This window comes from Rana temporaria, chromosome 3, assembly GCF_905171775.1.
Source record: "Rana temporaria chromosome 3, aRanTem1.1, whole genome shotgun sequence".
NCBI lineage: Eukaryota > Metazoa > Chordata > Amphibia > Anura > Ranidae > Rana > Rana temporaria.
The window spans coordinates 85,424,840-85,440,416 of record NC_053491.1 but is presented as its reverse complement, the minus strand read 5'-3'; positions in this window follow the sequence as shown (position 1 = coordinate 85,440,416).

Here is a 15,577-nt window from a genome sequence, read left to right as displayed (position 1 = left end):
GTCGAAAGCATTGACTATTTGCGACAGAATTAGGAGCATGCGCACTGGGATTCGTTCACGGACGGCGCATGCGCCGTTCGTGAGAACCGTAATTTACGTGTGGCCATGTTTTATTTACATAAAACACGCCCACCTCTTCAGAATTTGAATTTGGCGCGCTTACGCCGGCAGATGTACGCTATGCCGCCGTAACTTAGGGCGCAGGTTCTTTGTGAATCCAGCCCCAGCCTCACTAAGTTACGGCGGCTTAGCGTATCTCAGATACGCTACGCCCGTACAAACTTACGGCGGGCTTTATGAATCTAACCCACTGTGTTTTGGCCGCTAGATGGAGATGACATATTGGGCCAGATCCACAAAAACCTGGCGTAACTTAAAAAATCCCATTTAAGTTACACTGCCTTAAAGTTTCTACCTAAGTGCCTGATCCACAAAGCACTTATCTAGAAATTTCAGGCTGTGTAACTAAAATTCCGCCGGCGCAAGGCGTTCCTATTCAAATGGGGCGAGTCCCATTTAAATGAGGCGCGCTCCCGCGCCGGCCGTACTGCGCATGCGCGAAGTTACGTTACGCCGAGTTTTGAGGATCGCGACGGCTTAAAAAAGTTGCGTCGGGGAAAAAAAAAATGACAGCGGCATGCATTCCTGAGGGAGAACTCCATGCCAATTTTCAAAGAAAAAAACGGCATGGGTTCCCCCCCCAGGAGCATACCAGGCCCTTAGGTCTGGCATGGGTTGTAAGGAGACCCCCCCACGCCGAAAAATTGACGTAGGGGGTCCCCCTACAATCCATACCAGACCCGTATCCAAAGCACGCTACCCGGCCGGCCAGGAAAGGAGTGGGGACGAGCGAGCGCCCCCCCTCCTGAGCCGTGCCAGGCCGCATGCCCTCAACATGGGGGGGTTGGGTGCTCTGGGGCAGGGGGGCGCACTGCGGGCCCCCCCACCCCAGAGCACCCTGTCCCCATGTTGATGAGGACAGGACCTCTTCCCGACAACCCTTGCCATTGGTTGTCGGGGTCTGCGGGCGGAGGCTTATCGGAATCTGGGAGTCCCCTCAAATAAGGGGGCCCCCAGATACCGGCCCCCCACCCTAAGTGAATGGATATGGGGTACATCGTACCCCTATCCATTCACCTGTAGGCAAAAAGTTAGTTAGTAAACACACAACACAAGGCTTTTTAAAATATTTTATTATTCTGCTCCGGATGCCCCCCCTGTCTTCGTTATTAGCTCAATTAGCAGGGGGGGCTTCTTCTTCCGCTCTCCGGGGGTCTTCCACTCTCCGGGGGTCTTCCGCTCTCCGGGGGTCTTCTCCGCTCTCCGGGGGGGGGGCTTCTCCGGACTCCGGGGGGCTTCTTCCATCTTCTCCCCTCTTCCGCTCTTGACTCGGCGAACCCCGGTTCTTCTGCAGCTCTCCGGTGCCTTCTTCTTCAGCGCTGGCTGCCTGCTATGTTTGTGTGTTAGCTCAATTTCAAACAGGCAGCCAGCGCGGTCTTCTGTGGCGTCAGGGTCTTCTCTTCCTTTCTTCCGATGTTGCCTCGTCGCCTGTTGTCGCTGTAATGATGGAAGCGCGCCTTGCATCCCATTTATATAGGCATCACCGTCCCATCATGCTCCGGTAGGTACCCACGTGGTGGGTGCACGTGGGTAGGCACCCACCACGTGGGTACCTGCCGGAGCATTATGGGACGGTGATGCCTATATAAATGGGATGCAAGGCGCGCTTCCATCATTACAGCGACAACAGGCGACGAGGCAACATCGGAAGAAAGGAAGAGAAGACCCTGACGCCACAGAAGACCGCGCTGGCTGCCTGTTTGAAATCGAGCTAACACACAAACATAGCAGGCAGCCAGCGCTGAAGAAGAAGGCACCGGAGAGCTGCAGAAGAACCGGGGTTCGCCGAGTCAAGAGCGGAAGAGGGGAGAAGATGGAAGAAGCCCCCCGGAGTCCGGAGAAGCCCCCCCCCCGGAGAGCGGAGAAGACCCCCGGAGAGCGGAAGACCCCCGGAGAGTGGAAGACCCCCGGAGAGCGGAAGAAGAAGCCCCCCCTGCTAATTGAGCTAATAACGAAGACAGGGGGGGCATCCGGAGCAGAATAATAAAATATTTTAAAAAGCCTTGTGTTGTGTGTTTACTAACTAACTTTTTGCCTACAGGTGAATGGATAGGGGTACGATGTACCCCATATCCATTCACTTAGGGTGGGGGGCCGGTATCTGGGGGCCCCCTTATTTGAGGGGACTCCCAGATTCCGATAAGCCTCCGCCCGCAGACCCCGACAACCAATGGCAAGGGTTGTCGGGAAGAGGTCCTGTCCTCATCAACATGGGGACAGGGTGCTCTGGGGTGGGGGGGCCCGCAGTGCGCCCCCCTGCCCCAGAGCACCCAACCCCCCCATGTTGAGGGCACGCGGCCTGGCACGGCTCAGGAGGGGGGGGCGCTCGCTCGTCCCCACTCCTTTCCTGGCCGGCCGGGTAGCGTGCTTTGGATACGGGTCTGGTATGGATTGTAGGGGGACCCCCTACGTCAATTTTTCGGCGTAGGAGGGGTCCCCTTACAACCCATACCAGACCTAAGGGCCTGGTATGCTCCTGGGGGGGAACCCATGCCGGTTTTGTTTTTACAAATTGCCGTGGAGTTCTCCCTCGGGAAAGCATACCAAATGCCGTCGCTGGAATGGGCTTTTACATGGTGTGACTAGTTTACACTTTGTAGAACCAGCCCTAATTTTACACTTGCAAAATAACACTTACGGCGCAAAAAGGAAGCTAGAAAGCTTTGTGGATCGCCTTAAGTGCTAATTTGCATACTAGAAACGGCATTTCGACTCGAAATGCCCCCAGCGGCGGATGCGGTACTGCATCCTAAGATTCGGCAGTGTAATTCAATTACACATGCCGGATCTTCTGCCTAACTTTGGAAAAAGCCTTTTGAGGATTGTTTCCAAAGTTACACACAGACTGAACAGCAGTTAAGTCGGAGTATCTCTTTTGTGGATCTGGCCCATTATGTATTAAAGTAAATACAGGGAAAATTTGTGCCGCTTGCATGCATACTTCTGACATGTACAAAATATGTTTTATAGATAGAATCAAAATTTATGGTTTTACAAATCTTTTACCAGGTAAAGCATTTTCTGTATGGTTATTCAGATGTATTGGAGCTGCCCTTTAAGTTCTAAAATATTAAATATACCAAGAAAGTTGCTGGATATTATACTGGGCATGGATTTGTGATCTTTGGGATCTTTTATGAATGTATATTTGTTTGTTCTGTAATGCTGTACATTTGTTTAAAAAAAATAGTCTACAAAGGCAGAAATATATTTTATTTATATATTAACAAAACAAAGTGTTGATTTTATAGCAGCAAAAATGGCGCAAGCACATCATCTTATACGCGGCCATTGTATCTGCCGCCAGTGACTATAACAATGGAATAATCATTCTGTGTCCTTATAGTGCCCTTTTGTTGTAGATAACTTGCCAGAAATGAAATGTAGAGTGCAGAATCCCAGCTGCCGTTCCTTTATGTTCCTGCATCTAGCTGTGTTAATATAGCGCCAGTTATTTGTTTGACTTTGGGGGCCATTTTACGTAAGGTTAGATAAAGTTCAGTTGCTTAGAGAAGCTCTATGGCAGAATAGCTTGAAATATACAACATAACCCCAGAAACCCATGCAATCAAAGTTAATATTGACCTTGCATTTTTTTTTTTAATAATACGGTTGATCTTGAACGCATTTATTAAGAGCTGGAGAATTTGGAAATCAATCTATTACTCAGAATAAAGAAAAAAAGCATTGATGAAGGTCAGTAAACCTGAAACAGCTGGATGCAATTCAGAATGAAGTGATCTACAATATTTAGCAATGTCTGTGTTTTCAATTGATTTGGATTAGTGACAAGAGCATCCAACAACCTTACTGGATATAATCCCTAATAACCATAGCTCCAGTATTAAAAAACGATGATGGTAATGTTAAATTGGTTTGGTTATTGTACAGAAAGATTCACAGAGTGAACAACCCCTTAACATACCTTCCAGAGAGATGTGACTGTCATTGGTCACTTTAGGTTGTAATGAGTAAAACAATTGTATTACTTGTATGTAGAGCTTTGTAACACTTTGAAACCTTTTTTTATATGCACTGCACACATTTCTGGCATATAAACCTAATAGTTATTTTTTTTGCTGCTCCTAAATGCACATTAATCTGAAGAAACAAAGCCTATTGTTGAGCTTGGAATAAACCTGTAGGTAAAATAACTGATTTATGTAATTGTTTAACTGCTACAGAAAGTTATAAATTGATGTGTTTAAAAAAAAAAAAATAAGGACCTGGGGGGTGTGTCCAGATGAGTGTGCCTTAGTGCGATTACCTGAGTGCCATTCTCTCATAAACTTACTGTATACAGCCTTGTTAGCAGATCCTTACCACACAATAATATGCAAAAACAGAATAAGCTGGTCCTGCAACAAACTTCTGCTGCCACTCCCCATCATAAAATATACTTGAAGTTACTCTCCTGAAGTAGGACCACACAACCACCAAAGCCTTGCTCTTCTGTGGTGTAAAGCCCATCTCCCCCAGAACCAGACATCCAGCCTCTGCACACACTGGCACCAACTCCTTGGGCCTTTCTCAAAGCCCCTACCTGCTGTGACTTACTCAGTTGGAATCTCAACCCTGGCCACCCAAGCATCCAACATTCAAAGATCACCCTGGCAGATAAAATGCCCCCCATATGATTACTCCATTCCCTCTGCCACAGGAATCTGAGGAGGAGACCATTGGCCATTTCCAATCCACTGTATTAATCCCCACTTCTTCCCGCTCCCTCTGATTTCCACACACCCACAACAGATGGGTGTTAAGCCTTGCAACCCAATGCAGCCCTAAACCTCAAAGAGGTCCAGCGATCCCAATGCCACATGCTTTAATATAAAGTTATTCCTAGACAATGGACATATTCTCACTTCTGATGATGTTCACCCACCCACAGTCCTACACAGCAAACAGGCCATTTAATGCTGCTTGGTCAAAAGCCTGGGACAGTTATCCCACTACCCATAACCCTGAAACAACTACCTCTGCCAAAGGTGTACATCTTTCCATAACCAACTTCAGTTATGCAGTTCTGTCAAAGGCCTGTAGCCAACAGCTCCATAAACCCACCCTCCCAGTCAGAATCAGAGGAGGATGGACCTTGCACTATGAAAAACAATGTCATTTGTTTTCCCAAGGAAACGGGATACCAATGCACTGGTTCAAGAGGTGAAAGTCTGGAATATGAAATTCACACTCAGATCATCACCCAATAGCCAAACACACTTAAATGATTGATACCACAGGGGCCATAGAAAACATATTATAATTAGGGGCCTACCAGCTACATAGTTACATAGTTGGTAAGGTTGAATAAATACACCATTCCATCCAGTTCAACCCATGTGGGTGTGGATGTGTGTATGTAATCTAAACCAGACTTGGAATTTCTCAATACATACATAGCTATTGAGGAAATAAACCAAGCGATAAAAAATATTCCCAATGCAAATATTCTAAGGACCCTGCTTATCTACATTATACAATTTTCAAGTCAGGAAGATGCAGGCACACGTCAGGATCACAGGCTCAAGGTCAGGGAGAGAGATACCAATGCGAGGTGTGCTTGCGCTCACCGGGTATAAATAGGGATCCAGTAATTGGCTTCACGTTACACCTGAGTGCAGAAAGAGTCATATGCCCCATACTGCCAAGATCCATGGAGACCAGTGCTGCGTCTCAAAGATGATATAACACCAGCAGGGAGAAGTTCTCCTGACAGTTCCAAACTGAACCACAATACTGCAAGCCAAATAATAATTAATAATATAATATAATATTACCAGCGGATGGTGCCTTTCCTGACAACTACTTTTTAACTTGTTATGAAAGAAAATGTTGAATATGTTTTAATTCATGTGTTAAGGTGGAGTTCCATCCAAAATTGGAACTTCTGCTTTAAGTGCTGGTGACCCCCTGACACATCTAGCATGTCATTTTTTTGGTGGAGGAGCTGATACCCTGTTTTTACAGGCACCCAGCTGCCACTTCCTCCCCTATCTTCGAGGCACCGGAAGGAAGTTCACCTCTCCCCCCTCCCTGAAATCTTCTGGGACACATTAAAGGTCACAGAAGATTGCCCAACCATTCACAGCTTGCAGCGCGGTTCGTGCATGCACAGTGTGCAACCGGCTGTGAAGCCTCAGACGCGTGCCCACAGTTAGAATGGCAGCGCCTTGGAGATAAATGGGAGAGGAGCAAAACTTCCTGCACTCACATCGCTAGGACAGGTGAGTGTCTGATTAATAACCTCCTTAGCGGTATTCCCGAGTCTGGCTCGGGGTGAATTTTTCATACCAAAAGCGGTATCCTCGAGCCAGATTGCCTCGGGATTGCATTGCAGAATACAGGGGGAAGTTACTTACCTTTTCCCTGGATCCTGCGATGTGTCCCCTCTGTGTGTGCGGGCTTCTCTGCTGTGTCTCCTCGCACAGTGCCGAGTGCTGAGCTCTGTTCCCTGCGACGTTACGACGCACAAAGACAGAGTTTGGCGCCAAATTCAAAAAGTGAAACACACAGTATAGATACAGTATACTGTAATCTTACAGATTCCAGTACTGTATCAAATAATTACACACACCCTTTGTCCCTAGTGGTCTGCCCAGTGTCCTGCATGCAGTTTTATATAATAAAAACTGTTCTTTCTGCCTGGAAACTGGATATTGTCCATAGCAACCAAAAAGGGTCCCTTTACATCAAAGGTGCTTTTAGACCAGCTAGAAAACAGCGATAATAAATTAGAATCACTTGCAGAATTGAGCGATAGCGATTTTTGTGGGGAAATTCATCATCAAACAATAAAAATAATGACAGCAACAATTCTGCAACTGAGCAAATTTCAGTGTTTTTGATTTGATTAGATTATTGAATAATTTTTATTATAATTACATTGTTATTTTTTATAATTATTTATAGTTATTTATTATATTTATATTTTATTATATTATAATTTATGATTTTGTGTTTCAAACTTTATCATACCCGGGATGTCTCCTAGCCTCTTGTTTTCCTCTTGTTTTCCATGCAAAAAATTGTACCGCTTTTGGTACAAAATTCCAGACATAATCATACCGCAAGGGAGGTTAAAAGTCAGCAGCTACACTTTTTGAAGCTGCTGACATTTAAATGGGTGGAACTCCACTTTAAATTGCCTCTCATAACCCACTAGGGACATTAGAGTATAATGTAAAACTCGATTACATCTAACCTCTGCAGCCTCCACATATATCTAATTTCTATACACATAATAGTTACCTCCCATTCTCACTAATCACAAGGCTGATTAGACAACTCCCTCTTCTTACCCATAGGACCACTAGGACTATTCTTTACTGTCTACCTTTGAGAACCCTTTCTAAAAATACTTGATAACAGATGTAGCACTACCCCCGAAGGAGCTGCTGGTTTAGATTTGGGCCTGCACGTTACCTTGCTATTCATTGTCTAGGGGATAAGAGTCTATAGAAACCTCAATGTCCACACAAGTTGTAAATCCTTTCTGGATAAGCTTTATTTCGCACAAACTTGTGCAGGAAGAGGAATGGAGGGTCAGGGGAAGGTTCAGGCACTCGATGCAGATCACTGGGGAACTTATAAACTTCAAAAAGAGCCACACTCACCACTTTCCTTTGAGTGGGTACTGCTCACCTGGATAGGCCCCTCTCACTGGCCTAGCAACCAGGATGATGCACGGACAGAAAGGAAGAAAAAGAGCAACAGTCTCTGCCACAGACTTTAGTGCAATAAAGATGAACTGTTCAATAATCCTCTGCCACAGGATCTAGTACAATGAAGATGAACTATTTAATAATCCTCTCCCACAGGATTTAGTATTCGGATATCCAGCCTTACAGCCTTTAAGCTGACCCGGCACACTGTAAGGTAACATAGGCCACGGTGCGTCCTCCAATAGATTCCACCAGGCCTTCCCCTAAACACCAGCCTTCCGCTTGGTCTTGTCCAGGACAGGTCCTCCCCTGGTTTCCTCCATTGAGTGGCTTCCTTCCTTAGGACGGACAGCGCAGGACACCTCCAAAGTGTGGGTCTCAGTCAGGACAACTGGGCCTACGTGGCAAGGATGCAGCCTCAGGCCAACGTGGCCCCGTGGCTGAAATCAACCATCACACACCCGAGCCCGGAGGGCCACAGGGAAAAAAGCCCCTAAAGATGGCATCTGCCCCCTTAAGTACCCTTCCCCAGCATGCTCAGCGGGAAGACCACTTCCACTGGGCTGTGGAAAAAACACTCAATACACTCTGGCATGTTTGTATTCCAACATTGGCCTGGGGTGGTAACGCCACCTACGGGCAACAGTGGGAAGTCCTTCAAACACAGCCATAGCCGGGTCAGAGGCCGTTTTAGCCATAATTATACCAAAGTCTGAGCTAACTACCAGCTCAGACATATACTAAATTTAACATAGAGTCTGGTCATCAGGAGCAGGGTGCTACACAGACATATATCATCACATAAACACAAAGTTCACCAATCCTTTTCCTAACACAAATATATGAATAAATGGGAAAGCTTTCTGGGAAATAAACTTTAGCTAGAAGAATGGGAGGGGATATAGAGCAATGCCAAGAAAACTCCCATATCAGTTCCAAATCAATTTATTAAAATACTCTTCCATTGACATCACACTCCAGGGCTCCTTCACATGCTAAATACCAGTGATTCCCTCTGCCTGCTGGAGAAGCAATTCCTATGCAGGTACCCTGTACCACATTTACCAGGAATGCTATAAAATATAACTTTCTGGTGAATCATTAAATCCCTTTTAGATACATTAATTTACCAATCTGTTCCTTGTTAACTGGTTCCTTTAATCCTTGACCTACCCATAATTAATATATTCCATTAAATGAATAAACCACATTCTGACAGCTAGAAGATGCCTAACATTCCAGACCATCCATAATCAATCTGTATACATGCATTTCTGACATCCAAAGCATACAGCCTAAACAATTCACTACATTACATATCTAAGCCAAAACATGGTCCCCATGGGAATCACACTGATATCCTTTCAATCCTCTTTCCAGCAATATAGGGCCAGATTCATAAAGAATTGCCCTGGCGCAGCGTATCAGAGATACGCTACGCCACCGTATCTTACCTGGCGGAATTTCGAATCCAGGAAGATTTTGCGCCGTAAGTTACGGCGGCGTAGTGTATTTCTTGGCGTGTATTTCAAATTGGGCGGGTAGGGGGCGTGATTCATTTAAATGAAGCGCGTCCCCGCGCCGATTGAAATGCGCATGCTCCGTTTTGAAATTTTCCGCCGTGCTTTGCGCGAAATGACGTCGCACCAACGTCATTTTTTGAACGTCGACGTGTGTTACGTCCTTTACTATTCACGGATGACTTACGCAAAAAAAAAAAAAATTTAATTCGACGCGGGAACAACGGCCATACTTTAACATGGCAAGTCTATCTATACGCCACAAGACAGTAGCTTTAACTATACGCCGGGAAAAGCCGACTAGCGACGACGTAAGAGAATGCGACGGCCGCACGTACCTTCGTGGATCGCCGGAAAAAGTTAATTAGCATACCCGACGTGGAAAACGACGCGAACTCCACCCAGCGGGCGCCGAAGTATTGCACCTACGATCCGAAGGCGTACGAAGCCGTACGCCTGTCGGATCGAAACTAGAGGCCGTCGTATCTTGGTTTGAGGAGTTTGAGGTTTCAAACTAAAGATACGACGTGGCAAATTTGAAAGTACGCCGGTGTATAAGTAGATACGCCGGCATACTTCTTCTGTGAATCTGGCCCATAATTTGTTGTTTACTGCCACTAGCACTCTATCCATTTATCCATTTATTAGCTAAACTGGGGAGATTCCATGTGCTAAGGAGCTAAGGTACCCCCCTCCTGCTACCATCTCAGTATTGTTAATTGTTAGGTTCTCCATACTGCCAATATTAGTGATATACAGTACCCACAACTATTTATAGTCCATTGAGGTTTACTTAGAAGACATACTCTAATGCCTCGTACACACGACCGGTTTTCCTGACGGATAAAAAACCGATGGTTTTCGCGACAGAATTTCTCTCAAGCCTGCCTTGCATACACACAGTCACACAAAAGTCCGATTAACTTTTGACTGCCAAGAACGCAGTGACGTAATAGACTACGATGGGCCGACAAAATTAAGTTTTATGTTTCCGTGCATGTGTCGAATTGTTTCCAAGCATGCAACTGCGATGGAGCATACACACAGTCAGAGTTCCTGGCCAAAAGCTCTCATCGCAGTTTTTTCAGACGGGAAAACCGGTCATGTGTACGAGGCATTAAAGGTTGATTTACTAAAACTGGAGAGTGCATGGTAGTCAGTCAGCTTCTAACTTCAGCTTGTTCAATTAAGCTTTGACAAAAAACCTGGAAACTGTTTGGTTTTTATGAAGAGCACTCTCCAGTTTTAGTAAATCAACCCCTTAGTGTCTGCTTGTTATATAAGAAACTTTAGACACTTCACTGCAACATCTTCATTGCATATATTACATAATGCCAACAATATTGTGTACTTTAATGAAATTCATATATTGTAAACTTCCAGAAGATGCAATTTTTTTTTATATTTCCTCCTATATCAGTGGCACCTTTTTGCAACAACAGGGGCTTAATGCACCAAGGTGTGGTTTTAATAAAAAATTATCAAATCACTAATATTTTCTTGGAATTTTCTTTTTCAGTGCTATACACATCTACTGAACTTACATTAAACCAATTTGATCTAAGTACCGTATTTTCCGGCGTATAAGACGACTTTCTGGATGCAAAAACATGCATCCAAAGTCGGGGGTCGTCTTATACGCCGGGTACGGTCTCAGTACTCACTTTTTTTCCCCAGCGCTGACAGTCTCCCATGCTGCGATCGCGATCGTGAAGGATTTCAAAGCCGCGCCTTCACTGCAGAGTGTTCTGTGATAGGAGGAACAAAAATCTTCCCAGCAGTGCCTCTGTTCTTTGTTCCTCCTATCACAGATGCCTTCTCATCCTCGGACGAGATGAGAAGACATCCGTGATAGGCGGAAAACATAACAGAGGCGCTGCTGGGAAGATTTTTGTTCCTCCTATCACAGAACACTCTGCAGTGAAGGCGCGGCTTTGAAATTATTCGCGATCGCAGCATGGGAGACTGTCAGCGCTGGGGAAAAAAAGTGAGTGTTATTGCAATGGGGGGGGGGGGGGCAACAAGTTCAGGCACAGTGGGGGCAAGTGATGGCAATGTGGGGGCATGTAATGGCACAATGGCAATGTGAGGGGCAAGTGATGGCAATGTGGGGGCATGTAATGGCACAATGGCAATGTGGGGGCATGTAATGGCACAGTGGCAATGTGGGGGCATGTAATGGCAATGTGGGGGCATGTAATGGCACAGTGGCACAGTCTGGGCATGTAATGTAATGGCACAGTCTGAGCATGTAATGTAATGGCACAGTGAGTAATGTAATGGCACAGTGAGTAATGTAATGGCACAGTCTGGGCATGTAATGTAATGGCACAGTGAGTAATGTAATGGCAAAGTCTGGGCATGTAATGTAATGGCACAGTGAGGAATGTAATGGCACAGTCTGGGCATGTAATGTAATGGCACAGTGAGGAATGTAATGTAATGGCACAGTGAGATTTGAAAAAGCCTGTTCCTGTCAGCGGTTCTGGCTCCCCCTCAGCTTCCAGAAAGACAGTAAGAAGGGGGTAGTCTTATACAGTGAGTATATCCCAAAATCAAAATTTTTCCTGGAAAATTAGGGGGTCGTCTTATACGCCGGGTCGTCTTATACGCCGGAAAATACGGTAATATGAAAATGGGACTTACATGTATTGCATGTATTGCCAGTTGACACCTCAGTAAAAGAGGAAATCTGATTTATATTCAACTGGCATACAATACTAAGCAGTTTGTCTGAGGCTTTGTCAGCATATCACTACATCTGCAAAGGTCTAGGGTTTATTCCTTGTGACACATGGAACAACATATTGCAATGTTTATGTACAACATGTCTGTGTATGCCCAATGACAAGAGAAGACATTAATAATATCAGATCTACCAGCAGCTATTATTTGTATGAGAAACAGTGAACCATTTTTAACTGTCATATTGTCTGCAAACAAAAAAGTTCAAAGCAGATTATCTTCTTTGTTTTAAAGTGCCCTTTGCAATATTATTTTAGGATACTCATAGCACAACCTACCAGAGAGAATTCTTCATAGGTTTTTAGTCTGTAAAGACATCTAAAAACGACACCACTCGGGGTATTTTGCAGATTTCTTACATAGCATTCTGTCTATAAATATAGCAGAGATGGTCAAATTGATCCTTATATTGATGTTTAATGTGCACAGGCTTCTAAAAAACAAATAACAGTAAAATATAACAAAAAAGGTAAATGCCATACAACATTTAACATTTAACTTTTAAATGAATACCGGTATGTCTATCTGCTCAAACCTGTAGAATGTGAATAAAGGGCTCTCGCGCCTCCAAGTGAATACAATAGATGATAATAATAATGTGATAAATAATAAATAAATAAAATCTAATTGCTGCTCAATCTAAATGTAAATAAATATATTGTGAGAATATAGATAAATACCAAAGTAAATGTAAAAGGTGATAAGCTCAATAAAATAAATAAATAATAAAAAATAATATAAATGAACTGCAACAAGTGCTGTGTGGATCACTTGTATGAGCTTATGCTGATGGTGGATATCTGCTGTATGTCGCCCACAAGTAAGGCTCCTCCTGGTGTCCAATCCTTAGAATAATCCTCAGTGGTGCTCAGGATAAATAAAATACACTTCCCATGGTGCAATACACAATGTAAATTTAATAAAGAAGGTAAAATAGCTGCTTACAATGATAAAAAAGCATGTAAACGATTCTCACGATACTTCCTGGTGTTAGTCCTAGTACTTCCGTCCCTTACATGTTACACCACATCACGTGGCTTCATCATCCTCTGAAGGGACGGAAGTACTAGGACTAACACCAGGAAGTATCGTGAAAATCGTTTACATGCTTTTTTATCATTGTAAGCAGCTATTTTACCTTCTTTATTAAATTGACATTGTTTATTTCACCATGGGAAGTGTTTTATTTATCCTGAGCACCACCGAGGATTATTCTGAGGATTGGACACCAGGAGGAGCCTTACTTGTGGGCGACATACAGCAGATATCCACCATCAGCATAAGCAGAGATTCACATACCCAGGAGCTATTATTACTGCAGGAAGGTAAGCGCTCTGTGAGCTCACTGTTTTGAAGAATTATCTAGAAGATCACAGGAAGAACATCACCATTCGTTTATTTATGAAGATTTTCCACTATTTGCTTATGGGACATTTGTTTGTGTTCATGTTTTTTTAAACTCATATAAGTGATCCACACAGCACTTGTTGCAGTTCATTTATATTATTTTTTATTATTTATTTATTTTATTGCGCTTATCACCTCATTACATTTATCTGCTCAAACCAATTTCCTCTATACATTTGAGAAAGAAATGTTATCTATTTTCTTCCATTCCATGTGGAATTCTACATCATGTACAATGTACACCATAATAGTTTCAAGGTAACGTCTAACTGAAACTTATTGGGATTTGTGTTTTATGTGAGCAAATCCCCCTTGAGGGAAGCCCTCCCAGCAGAAACATTTCCAGAAGAAAAACACTTGAAAGATTTTAACATTTGAACAGGACAGCTTACCCTGCAGAAAAATGGTGACCCTGCAGAAAAGACAAGAAAAAACACAATCCTTCACATCTAACTAAATTAGCTAAACATTCTGTCAGCAAGGGGTTAGGATCTTGCTGAAAAAATAAACACTTTAAAGTTGTCAAAAGTCTTTAAAACAATATTGTGGAGGAGCCCTCCACAACAGCAATCTATTAGCAGTTTTCTAGGCCACACCCAAATGTTTTCTTCTCTGGATCACATCTCTGAAGGAACGGTGGGTGACACTGGTCCAGCCTAGTCCACTTAAAGGAAAAGGGCAAGGGTAATGGATCTCCACTTGCAATCACAGCAGCAGCTGCCATGTCTTCAGGTTGGAATCCTATCTCAGGCCCTTTCAACAGTACATTTTAGGCTTTGGCAGCCTGGTAATTTCTCTCTTGGAATTCCATGTGGCCACTGTATAACTCTGGTTGGGTCGTCAGGCCTTGACAATCACCACACAATCCCTGTAGATGACCCGTCCCAGAATCCACTCCTGTCTGATGTCTTGGCCCAAGCTTCTGAATTGTAAGGACCCCTTTGGGATTTGGAGATGTAAAGCAAACCAGCTCTTCCTCCAGGGATATGCGGTGAGGTCAGTGCATGGTAAGGCACTGGCTAGTGTAGCGCTGGTCTCCCAACGAGTCAGGCGCTATTGTAAATTTAGGGGTGCCTGAGCCAATAGTTGGGCTCAGACTCTGTTAATTCTATTTAAATTAGCCTCTGTTCTAGCTATGGTTGTGCTCTGTAGAAGTTTGACCTTGTTGCCTGTAGGTGGTGTTACCACTTCAGGTCCATGTTGGAACTCGGGCAAACCATAGTGTGTTGAGTGACCCTTGTCGGCAGCAGCCCAGTGGGATTGGTGCCCCGCTGTGCATGCTGGGAGGGGATACTTAAGGGGCAGATGCTGTTTTTCGGGTTTCTTCTCCTCGTGGCCCTCCTGGCGTGAGGTGGGTGTGCGTGACTCCAATCTCGGGACCACGTTGGTCTGAGACTGTGTTCCTATCAAGTAGGCCCAGCTATGCTGGCTGGGGCCTATGGTTCTACAAGGGATCCCAAGCTGTCTATCCAAGTGGGGGAAGCTTCTTAGTGAAGGAAACCGGGGGAGGACCTGCCCTGGCGGAGACAAGCAAGGCAAGCTGATATCTCGGGAGAGGCCTGGTGACCTCGTTAAGGGAAAGGGATCCGCTACGCAGATTGTCTTACAGTCCGCCATATTGGCTTAAAGGCTCTATGGCTGTAAGGCAGGAAGTTCAGGACTTTAAATCATGTGGCAGAGGATTCCTGACTATCCATTCTGTGTTCTTAGACGGTCTGTGGCAGAGACTTTTTCTATACTGTCCGTGCATCATTCCGGCTGCTAGGCCATGTGAGAGGGGTCTATTCGGGTGAGCAATACCCACTCAGGAGTGAGAGGCGAATATTGAAACTTTGAATACTTTTTGTGCATTTTGTACCGCGTACCTGAACCTTCCTCTTCTCTGTATACTCTCTACTTCCTTCACAAGTTTATGCAGCAAAAATAAAGCCTACAGTTGAAGGTTTTACATGTTGTGTGGACAATTTCTACAGACTTCCTCCCCTGGACAACGAACTTAGAGGTAACGTGCAAAACCCAAAATCTAAACCAGCAGCTCCTACGGGGGTAGTGCTACACTAGTATCAGAGCCAGATACACACAGGTTACATACACAGCAAACCTTAGATTGAGAAAAATAATTCT